The following is a 10,094-nucleotide window of genomic DNA, read 5'->3' as shown; positions in this document are numbered from 1 at the left end:
GACTTGATGGTTGGAGGAAGCTGGGCAAAAGGTCCACAGGAACTTTCTGTGCTGTAGTTTGCAACTTCTTGTGAATCTTAAACTAAGCACAATTCAAAAAATTGAGGAAGTTCAAATACTGAGCTAATGTTCTTTATATGAAGACTGTAGTGCCTAGTCACAGTAGGTGTTTAATAAATATTAGCTTCCTCTGCTGAAAGCCTATTATCCATTTAAAAGTGAAGAGATAGCATCTCAAGTTCCTAATTCAGTATAAGCCTGGGCACCACCTTAAACAGGCTTGGAAATGACTGCTCCGATGTGGCCTGGGGAAGTCTGGGATGTAGCAGGGCTACAGCTGGTCTCCCATTAGGGCAAACTTCGCAGTTACAGGGCAAAAGTGGATGTGTTTCAGGATTTCTGCTTTTCGAAGATTACTTTATGGAAAATCTTTTTCAGATCTCATGGATCCCTGAGGAGCCTCAGCTTGGAACTGGGAAAACTGTTGGGAAGTCTAATTAAAAGACAACAATGTGATATGTGGATTAGTTGAACTTGATAGGGTCAAGTCAGGCACGGTTTCTTACCTCTCCTCCGAGTTAGTGGAGAAAAATTCTGTAACAGGAAAAAAAAAATACATTGTCAAATGATAGGGTACAAATAGACCTAGTTAGGTTGGATTTTCACAAAGAGTGAGATAACAGGCTTTGAAAAAAACTATAAAGGGAAATAAATAGCCAGGTGTTAAGAGTCACAGAGCTGGCAGAACAATAATAGTAACTATAATAAGAACTAGGAGGCTGGCAGTGGACGTGGCCGTGACCCGCTGCTTTAGCTAGTTCTGAGAGCCCAGTGGGTGTGCATTAATGATTAGATGAGAAGCGGGTGATGTCCAGAACTTTGCAGAGGATATTTTATGGTAATGCCCAGTTTGTTTTACATGATACCTTGACAGACGAAAATAAGGACTATACTCGTAATGGTAATAATGACAGTAATCATAGCATTTATTGGACACTTATTCTGTGCCAGGAACTCTTTTTTAGCATGTTACCCTTGTTATCTCATCGAATTGTCACAATCTTTTACGAGTGAGGAAATTGAGGTCTGGAGACATTAAAGAACTTTTCAAGGCTTGCAGGGGAAGCGAGGATAAAAGGATGCATTGTCCCAGTGTGGCGACAGGCTCATTTTGGTAAAGCGTTTTGGGACACAACACCCACTGCGGTTATCTTCCCGATCGTCAGTTTTTCAGGTGATGTGGAGTGTCCAGGCTTGGAGCAACAAGGCTCCAAGGTCACTCCTCCCCAAGGACAGAAACCAGGGCGCCTGCTTCTTATGTGGAAAGTGTTGAACTTTCTCCAGACTCCTAGTTTTTGAATATTTCATCTGGAATTTATTTTTGTTTATGACGTGAGGTTTGAGATGTAGCATTCACCTCCACCCCAAGAGCCAACCAGTTCTTTCTGCGTCATTTGGTTTATAAACTACCCTCTTCACATTGAATCAAAGAGCCACCTTTTACATGTATTATATTCTCGTATAGACTGTGAGCTATTTCTGATTCTCTGTTTTGTTCTTGATCTGTTAGTATTCCTGTGTCAGTGGCATACTGTTTAGATTATAGGGTAGTGTAGTATATGATACACACACACATATAGGTGCAGTATAATATAATGAGTTTCACAATGTTGTAGGGGAACCCCTCCAAATATTGTTCCTCTTTCAAACTTCTCTTAGTCACTCCCAGACAGTTATTACTTACATATAAAAGCTTTAAAATAGCTTCATGCACTCCCAGCATCCCCAGCACCTCAACACACAAAACGCACAGGGATGCCAAACTGAACTGTGTTTTACTTCTAAGTTAATTTGAGGACTGATACTTTTACAGCATTAAGGTTTCTTTACTAGGAACATGGTATGTTCCTCCATTTCTCTGGGCCTTTATTTTAAGATCTCCAGTAAGATTTTATAGCTTTCTTTATATAGGCTCTATTCCTTTATTATTAAATTTATTCCTGGTTAATACGGTGAATAGGATTTTTTCACTTCCCTTTTGTAACTGGTTTTCACCAGTGTGGCAGGTACCGTGGTTCTGGCCCACATCCATCCAGACTCCTGACTGACATGCTCCTAGGTTGACATCCTTCTCAATGTGCCAGTGAATTAATATTCTCTAGGAGACTGATGGGAAATGAAATACAAATTTCCCAGTTGCCTCTCCTCTCCCTTACCTCACCCCTAGCTCTACCCTTACGGCCACGTGAGAAGTCCTCTATGGCCAACTGATGGAGGAGAAAAACCCAGTCTGGGGCTCACAAATGGGTCAATTCAGTGTGTTGTGGCAAGCTAGAAATAAATGTCGCCACACTACATTCATTTATGAGTGACCCTGGAAACTGGGAGGGGAAATCCTTCTAGCTTCAAGGAGTGAACCCTAAACTTTGTCATTAACTTGGTGAGGCAGGAGACGTGATCTGACATAAGGATAAACAAGACTCCTGGGAAGTGGTGAAAGGTCTGGCTGGTTGGACACAGATCTGAAAGGGTTAGATCAGAGGCAAAGAGGTCTAGGAAGGTGGATGTGGATAGATTCCAGGCAGTGGGTTCAAGGTGACCTACATCATTGTCCACCATCACTATTCATTTGCAGAGGGGGCCCGAAACAGCACACAGAAAGTGGTATCAGCCAGGCCCTGCCCTGTGCACCCTGGTGCTTGCACAACAGGTCCATGGATGGAGCAGTCAAGGTAGTTCCCTTTCACCATGGCTGATGCATCTCCTGCAGATGCTGCTAAATGTGTGAGCTGCCAGCTGCAGACCAATGCTGAACCTGCAAGGAGACCAGTCCTTGAGCAAAGAGAACATGACTTTTGGTGATAAATTGATTACATTGGAACTCTTTCACCCTGGAGGAGGTGACAACTTGTCTTTGTTAGGATTGAAACATATTCTGGGCATGGGTTTGTCTTTCCCACTTTTCAAGAGCTCACAGAGTTTCTATATTTTCACCTCCCCACTGAATTATTATTTTCAAACCCTTAACCCCCCCATGCCTAATGTTATTGCGCTTCAGTTTACTACACTTTGCAGGTATTGCATTTTTTTTACAAATTGAAGGTTTGCGGCAACCCTGACTTGAGCATGTCTATCAGTGCCATTTTCCAACAGCGTTTGCTCACTTTGTGCCTCTGTGTCACATTTGGATAATTCTCGTAATATTTAAGATTTTTCATTATGATTATATTTGTCCTGGTGATCTGTGATCAGTGATCTTTGGTGTTACTACTGCAGAAACAGCACGATTCTGAAGGATCAGATGATGGTTAGCATTTGTTTTAGAAATAAAATATTTTTTAAATTAAGGTATTTTTTTATATAAATTTTTTTATATAAATTTTTTTAAAAATTCAGTTTATTTTAATTTATATTTATTCTTGGGTGCACTGGGTCTTTGTTGCTGCTCCCGCATTTTTTTCTAGTTGCAGTGAGTGGAGGCTACTTTTCATCCTGATGGGCAGGCTTCTCACTGAGGTGGCTTCTCCTCTTGTGGAGCACAAGCTCCAGGGTGTGTGGGCTTCAGTAGTTGCAGTGCATGGGCTTAGTTGCTCTGCAGCATGTGGGGTCTTCCTTCCTGGCTCAGGGATCGAACCCATGTCCCCTGTATTGGCAGGCAGATTCTTAACCACTAGATCACTAGGGAAGTCCTTCTACATTTTTTTAGACACAATGCTATTGAGCACTTAACAAACTAGAGTATAGTGTTAACATAACTTTTATATGCACTAGGGAATGATTTCACTGGAGTCATTTGCTTTATTGTGGTGGTCTGGAATTGAGCACACAGTGTCTCTGAGATGTGACTGTGTTTGGAGATAGGGCCTTTATGCAGGCGGGGCTCTGATCTCATAGCTTTAATCTTCTTTATGAAGAGACACCAAAGAGCTTGCTCTCACTCTTTCTCTCTCTTTACCCTTTGAGAACATGGCGAGAGGGTGGCCATCTATAAGCCTGGAAGAGAGTTCTCACCAGGATCAGAAGCACATAGATCTTGCACTTTCCTGCCTTCAGAAAGATGGGAAATACATTTCTATTGTTTAAGTCTTCCAATCTGGTATTTTGTGATATACAAGAGGGTTAGATGTATTTATTAAAAGAATAAATAAATGAATGAATAGCAATTATTCAAGTTAAGCATTTTAGTTCACTGAGGTTAGTTATATAGTTTGATAAAATATAGTTAGTTAAGCAATGACATTAAATCATATGAAATTACCATTTTACAGATTAAAAACAACCATATATCAATAATTACATATGGTTCAATCTGATCCATATCTAACCTAGAATTTTAAAATAACTTTTAATATTTCAGATCTGTGGCTTAATAGAATATTATTCAACGTCCATCTGAACTTCAGCCAGTCTAATCCATCTTGATGACACAGCACATTAGCTTTGGACTAAAGCTTTAAAGAAATAAATCCATGTTCAAATCTTGGTTCTATCTCCTACTATTTGTGTGACCTTAGGTAAATCACATAATTTCTCTGAGCTGAAATTTCCTCATCTATTAAATGGGAAAAATACTTTCTTCGGTCAACAGTGATGTTGAAATAAAGTAAGAAATTAATTTTCCCAATGCCTATACATAGTAAAGGATCAATAAATGATTTCTAATGATACTCATTATTATTAATTTGTTTTAATTAATAAATATCTCTGTAAGATATTTAACATCTTGTCCTTTCAAAACCAATTTGTAGTGGTAGATAGTTGTGATAGATGTCATAATAGCATTTTGCTTCTGGGTAGGAATAAATATTGACTATGAAGAGGCCTGAAGGAACCTTTTTAAAAAAAGTTATGTATTTATTTGTATGCACGGTATGTGGGATCTTAGTTCCCTGTGCAGGGATCAAACCTGAGTCCCCTGCAATTGAAGTGTAGAGTCTTAACCACTGGGCCAGCAAGGAAGTCCAAGAAGCAATCATTTTGGGGCTGAAAATGTTGTAAGTCATAATCTGAGTAATGACCACATGTACATCTATGTAAAACACCATCACTGTATACTTCAGATTAGTGCAGTTTTCTGCTTGTGTTACAACTCAGTAGAATTGTTTATTTGAGGAGGGGTGACTAAGATGGGGAAGGAGCTGTTTAAATATCTGGCAACATGTTCTCAGTCACCAGTTGTGTCCAACTCTTTGTGCCTCCGTGGATTGTAACCCGCGAGGGTCCTCCGTCCATGGAATTCTCCAGGCAAGAATGCTGGAGTGGGCTGCCATTTCCTCCTTCAGGGGATCTTCTAAGCCCAGGGATCAAACCCAAGTCTCCTGTGCCTCCTGCATTGCAGGCAGGAGCCACCGGGGAAGCCCCCAACCAGCAACATACAGAGAGGCAATTAAGCACTGCATTTTATTTTATAAAAGCCATCATGTGTGCCGTGCTTAGTCTCTCAGCTGTGTCCAACTCTTTACGACCCCACGGACTGCAGCACACCAGGTTCTTCTCTCCATGGGATTTCCCAGGCAAGAATACTGGAATGGGTTGTCATTTCCTCCTCCAGGGGATCTTCCCAATCCATGGATGGAAACCCAGCCTCTTGTGTCTCCTGCATTGGCTGGCTGGTTCTTCACCACTGCGCCAGCTGGGAGGGCTTCAGAGCTTCATGTAAAATTCCTCCCCCTATTTTCCTTCTTCCTGTTCCCACCCTGCCCTCCAGCCTCTCTGCCTTTAGACTCTGTAGCACATGCTCACAACCCAGGACGCAGGTAGATGTGGTCATGAAAAGTGACAAAAGGGGAGTTTTCAGGCAATCTGATGAGCAGCAATGTACAATTTATATATGGTGTGTGTGTGTAAGGGTGTGTGTGGAATAGAGGCTGAGGGTCAGCACAGAAACTTCTTGTTTCTGGCAAATGAGTCAGTCAATACAGGATCTTTATTTAGTTGAGAGATTGTCATTACCCTACTTATGAAATTTAAAAAAGAGGCAATACTTCATATTGAGCATAACTTCTCCCAACCCAGAATTTTTCTCATATACACACTGATATTTAGGATATTCCTTTTATTTAATTTCTCTTACTATAATCAGGGGGACTTCCCTGGTGGCTCAGCGATAGTGAATTCACCTGCAATGCAGAAGACACAGGTTCGATCCCTGGATCAGGAAGATCCCCTGGAGAAGGAAATGACAACCCACTCCAGTATTCTTGCCTGGGAAATCCCATGGACAGAGAAACCTGGAGGGCTACAGTCCATGGGGTTTCAAAGAGTTGGATGCAATAAACAAAAACAACAATAATCAGGGACCTCTCTTACTATGTTATCTGTAATATCTTTGTTCCCAGGAGAAATCCCACCGTTTTCCTCTGCTTGCTGTTTGTAAGTTCATGTCCACATACCACAGGAGCCTGGACTTTTCTGTGGAAGCCATCAAAACAAATGCCTACCTCAGCATAAATGAATACATTTAAAGACTCTAGTTTCCACATGGCCTAAAACATTTTTGAATGCAGGGAGGAAAAGGAGCAGGTTTCCCTTGGATGTATGACTGGATAAAAATCTATCAACTTGGTCCTTCTGGCAGCCATGCGGATATTACCATGGTTTAAACTTCCTGGAATCTTCTGCAGCCTCACGGAACATCAGGGAAGATGGTCTTTAATCAGAACTCTTTTCCCAACCTTCCCCTGCACGTTTATCAAAAGCAACACCAGCAGTGAGACGATCAATCGCCCCAAACCGTTTTTAGACTTGTCTCTTCCTCAGAAGAAAGGAAAAAGTTGTTTCAATTCACACCACACACCACTTTATGAAGATGATTTCAGTCATGATTTCCTATGTGCCTGTGTAAAAGAAAGAGTGGAAATAAAGAACGAAACCAATAAAGACCAAACCAAAAGCACATGTCCCAAAGGGGCGCACACCAGGCGAACAATGGCTGCTCAACAGATGAATCCACCGAAATGTAAAATATTCCACGACATCGTGGCAGCTTTGAAACGCTACACTTTCTGGTGCTCATCTGTTAATCATCTGAGGGGACTTTCTCAGCTCAGCAGAAGGGACGGCCTTCTCTTTCTAAGCTCACACCACTGACAGGGCACACAGCTCAGCATCGAAGTGACAGGAAGAAAAGACAGCCAGCAAACCACTGCAAGAAGGAAAAAACAAAGAAAGAACCAGGGAAGGAGAGAGGGTGAATGAGCTATTTGTACCCTCTTTCACTTTCAAATGAAAATTCACTGAAGGTATTTTCCTGCATATAAGCTTTTCTTTGAGTTAGTTTCAAGATAAGTCTTAAAACTATAATCATATTAATGATTAATGATACCAGGAAAGCAAAGTGACATAATGAGAAGATTTAAGGTTCTACATGAAAATATTCTCTTAGGAAATCCATCTACTTTAAGTAGTATCTTTGAAAGCAAAGAAACCATCAACAGCCCTAAATTTAAAACCATACATAAAGCACCTCCCTCACTGTTATTTCTAGACAGGGTCATTCCAGATATCTAGGAGTTAGAAAAGACGGCTTTCCAGAAAACAATAGTAACCTCAACCAGAAAGAATATGTCGACCTCATACAATATGACACTTCTTGGGGCACATGGCTTGAATGTGAAATAAACTAGGTGCACACACCCACATGCTACGTGTGCATCCCTTTGTGAGCAACTAGATCGCTTGTGACATGGACCAGTGCAGGTGACCAGTGCAGGTGACCAGAAGGTCAGGCAGGGACCCTGGGCTGTTACATTACCTCCAAGGAAGACCTTTCTCCTATTTGAGATGCGTGTGCTTAGTCGTGTCCGATTCTTGGCGACCCCATGGACTGTAGCCCACCAGACTCCTCTGTCCGTGGAATTCTCCGGGCAAGACTACAGGAGTGGGTTGCCATTTCCTCTTCCAGGGGATCTTTCTGACCCAAGGATCAAACCCACATCTCCTGCAGCTTCTGCATTTGCAGGAGGATTCTTTACCACTGTGCCACCTGGGAAGCCCTTTCTCCTGTTTGAGGGAGAGTGTCTAAGTATCCCAAGATGGAGGAGGCTATCCACAGGGTGGTGAGGTTGCCACTGGCATGATTCAAGCCGATTGGTGGCCGCGTTGGACCAAACCAGTAGTTCTCTAACTTTGCTGCACACAGAATTGCTGGGGGAGCTTTAAAGCCATTCCTACCAATGGCTGCATCTACCCTGTATGAAACTCAGGCAACTATATTCTCTTAAGGTTCCTAGATGACGGAATCACCCAGGGGCGGAGTCAAAGCTCAAGAGCCCCAGCAGACAAGTGTTTCTGAAAACTTCCCTGCACACAGGCTACCTGGGCATGCTGTTGAAATGCAGATTCTTAGTGGGGTGAGTCTCAGGGAGAGTCTGGCTTTTCTAACCATTTTCCGGTGAGGCCCCACCTGCTGGTCTGGGAAGCACAGTTGGAGCAGCGGGTCCCTGATGACTCAAGTCCTCATCAACCCTGAGTTTCTCCGGGATTCAGCATCAGATTGGGGAAAGAAACAGGGCACAGTGGTTAGGTAGGGTGGCTTCAAGCTGAGGGCAAGCTGTTTTTCTCCGAAGCCTCGGTTTCTCCTTCTGAACAGAGAAGGGGCTTGGGAAGTACTCCAGGGCCTCCTCCAGCTCTCACTCTCTGGGACTCTGGGAGCGGGGAGGCCCACAGTTTCTTGAACGCCACAGAGAAGACTGCTTACAGGGTAGGTTGGGAGGTCTCTTGGGCTCCCGAGTTGTCCCTGTGCCCTTGTCCTTCATTGATCTGTACTGTTCCTCCAGAGGGATCAAGTCGGGAAGGCTGCAAGGAGGAAGAAGCAGGGCTGAAAGATGAGGGTGCAGACCTGGGTCAGAGTGAGGATCAGTGTGAGCCCTGGTGGCAGCTTGAAGCCTTTGGGTGGGGGTCAAGGGGACACCACGAGAGAAGCCGTTGAGCCCCATGGAAAGATAGGAGCAGGACCAATGGAGACATGTGGGCAAAATGAAATTTGCTTTGCTTCTGAATCAATAGTCCTTAGTATCTACCAGACATTCATCTCCATTAGAGGTTGAGTGTTGTAGGGGAGAGAGGAGAGAATGAGAAAAGAGCCCTCTCCCCACCTCCAGTGGAATCACCTTTTATCCTAGCAATTCAGAGCTCTCCCCAGCTCACAAAAGCCTCAGCAGCTAAGTGGACACATCCTTGTTGGAAAACTGTTGCAGAAGTGTTTATGGTCCCAGAGCATGGCCCTGGGGCTCTACTCCCCCTTTAGCAGATTGCTGTTGGTTTCTTTATCACTAGGGTGCCAAGTTTCCCAGTTTTCTTGCAATTGAGGGGTTTTAGGATTTGACACTTTCAGTGCTAAAATTGGGTAAGTCCTGACAGCCCGGGACAAGCCAGTCACCCTCTTCGCCACAGCCCCTTGGACCACCTCTGACTTCAGCTGCAGCTGTGGTGGACAGTTCCTATACAACCTCAAAGGCTGTTGCACCTCTCCTTTCTGTCATTAGGCCTTCTCTAAAGCCCCAGAAGTCTAGAAGGGTTGTTATTGTTCAGTCCCTAAGTCTTGTCCGACTCTTTGCAACCCCATGGACTGCAGCACACCAGGTTCCCCTATTCTTCACTGTCTCCAAGAGTTTGCTCAAATCCATGTCCATTGAGTCGGTGATGCTATCTAACTGTCTCATCCTCTGCCACCCCCTTCTCCTTTTGACTTCAATCTTTCCCAGCATCAAAGTGAGGAAGTTAATTCTTTGAATGACTGAATGGTCCAGGCTTTCCTTCTTTGGAGAGACTGTGCTGAGGTACATTCTATGTGATTTCTCAGAGGGCTGCAGTGGGGCAAGCCCCAGTTGCCTGTGGCAGTAACTTCTTAGGAGAAAGGTAAGGGGATATTTCACCAACCTGCTGAATTTGCCCCACATGACCTGGGGGACTCTGGGAGCAAAGCTGTCCTACAGAGATGGGAGAGTTTCCCAGGAATCAGCCTCACTTCCGTTTGTCCACACCAGTGGAAGGCAGCTTCTGGAGTGCAGCTTAGCTTTGTCTTCCATCCCCCGACCTCCCCCAGGGCCAGCCGCATTTAAAATTCAGTCACTGTCATCAGCAAACCCCTCTGA

At 43.7% G+C, this 10,094-nt stretch overlaps 1 long non-coding RNA gene across 1 annotated transcript; it reads right to left on the bottom strand.

Moving 5' to 3' along the window:
• Positions 1-959: 959 nt before the first annotated feature.
• On the bottom strand, positions 960-7,613 carry LOC145539783 (uncharacterized). The gene is made up of 7 exons (XR_014077953.1): positions 7,548-7,613; positions 6,918-7,144; positions 6,593-6,836; positions 6,310-6,411; positions 6,074-6,166; positions 2,605-2,815; positions 960-2,166 (listed from the first exon to the last, which is right to left on the bottom strand). It is a non-coding gene; the product is annotated as an uncharacterized LOC145539783 (long non-coding RNA).
• Positions 7,614-10,094: the final 2,481 nt, after the last annotated feature.

Source organism: Giraffa tippelskirchi, chromosome 2 (genome assembly GCF_054371585.1).
Source record: "Giraffa tippelskirchi isolate mGirTip1 chromosome 2, T2T-mGirTip1v1.2.pri, whole genome shotgun sequence".
NCBI lineage: Eukaryota > Metazoa > Chordata > Mammalia > Artiodactyla > Giraffidae > Giraffa > Giraffa tippelskirchi.
The sequence above is the reverse complement of the archived record's forward strand: the minus strand, read 5'-3'. Positions and strand labels throughout refer to the sequence as shown.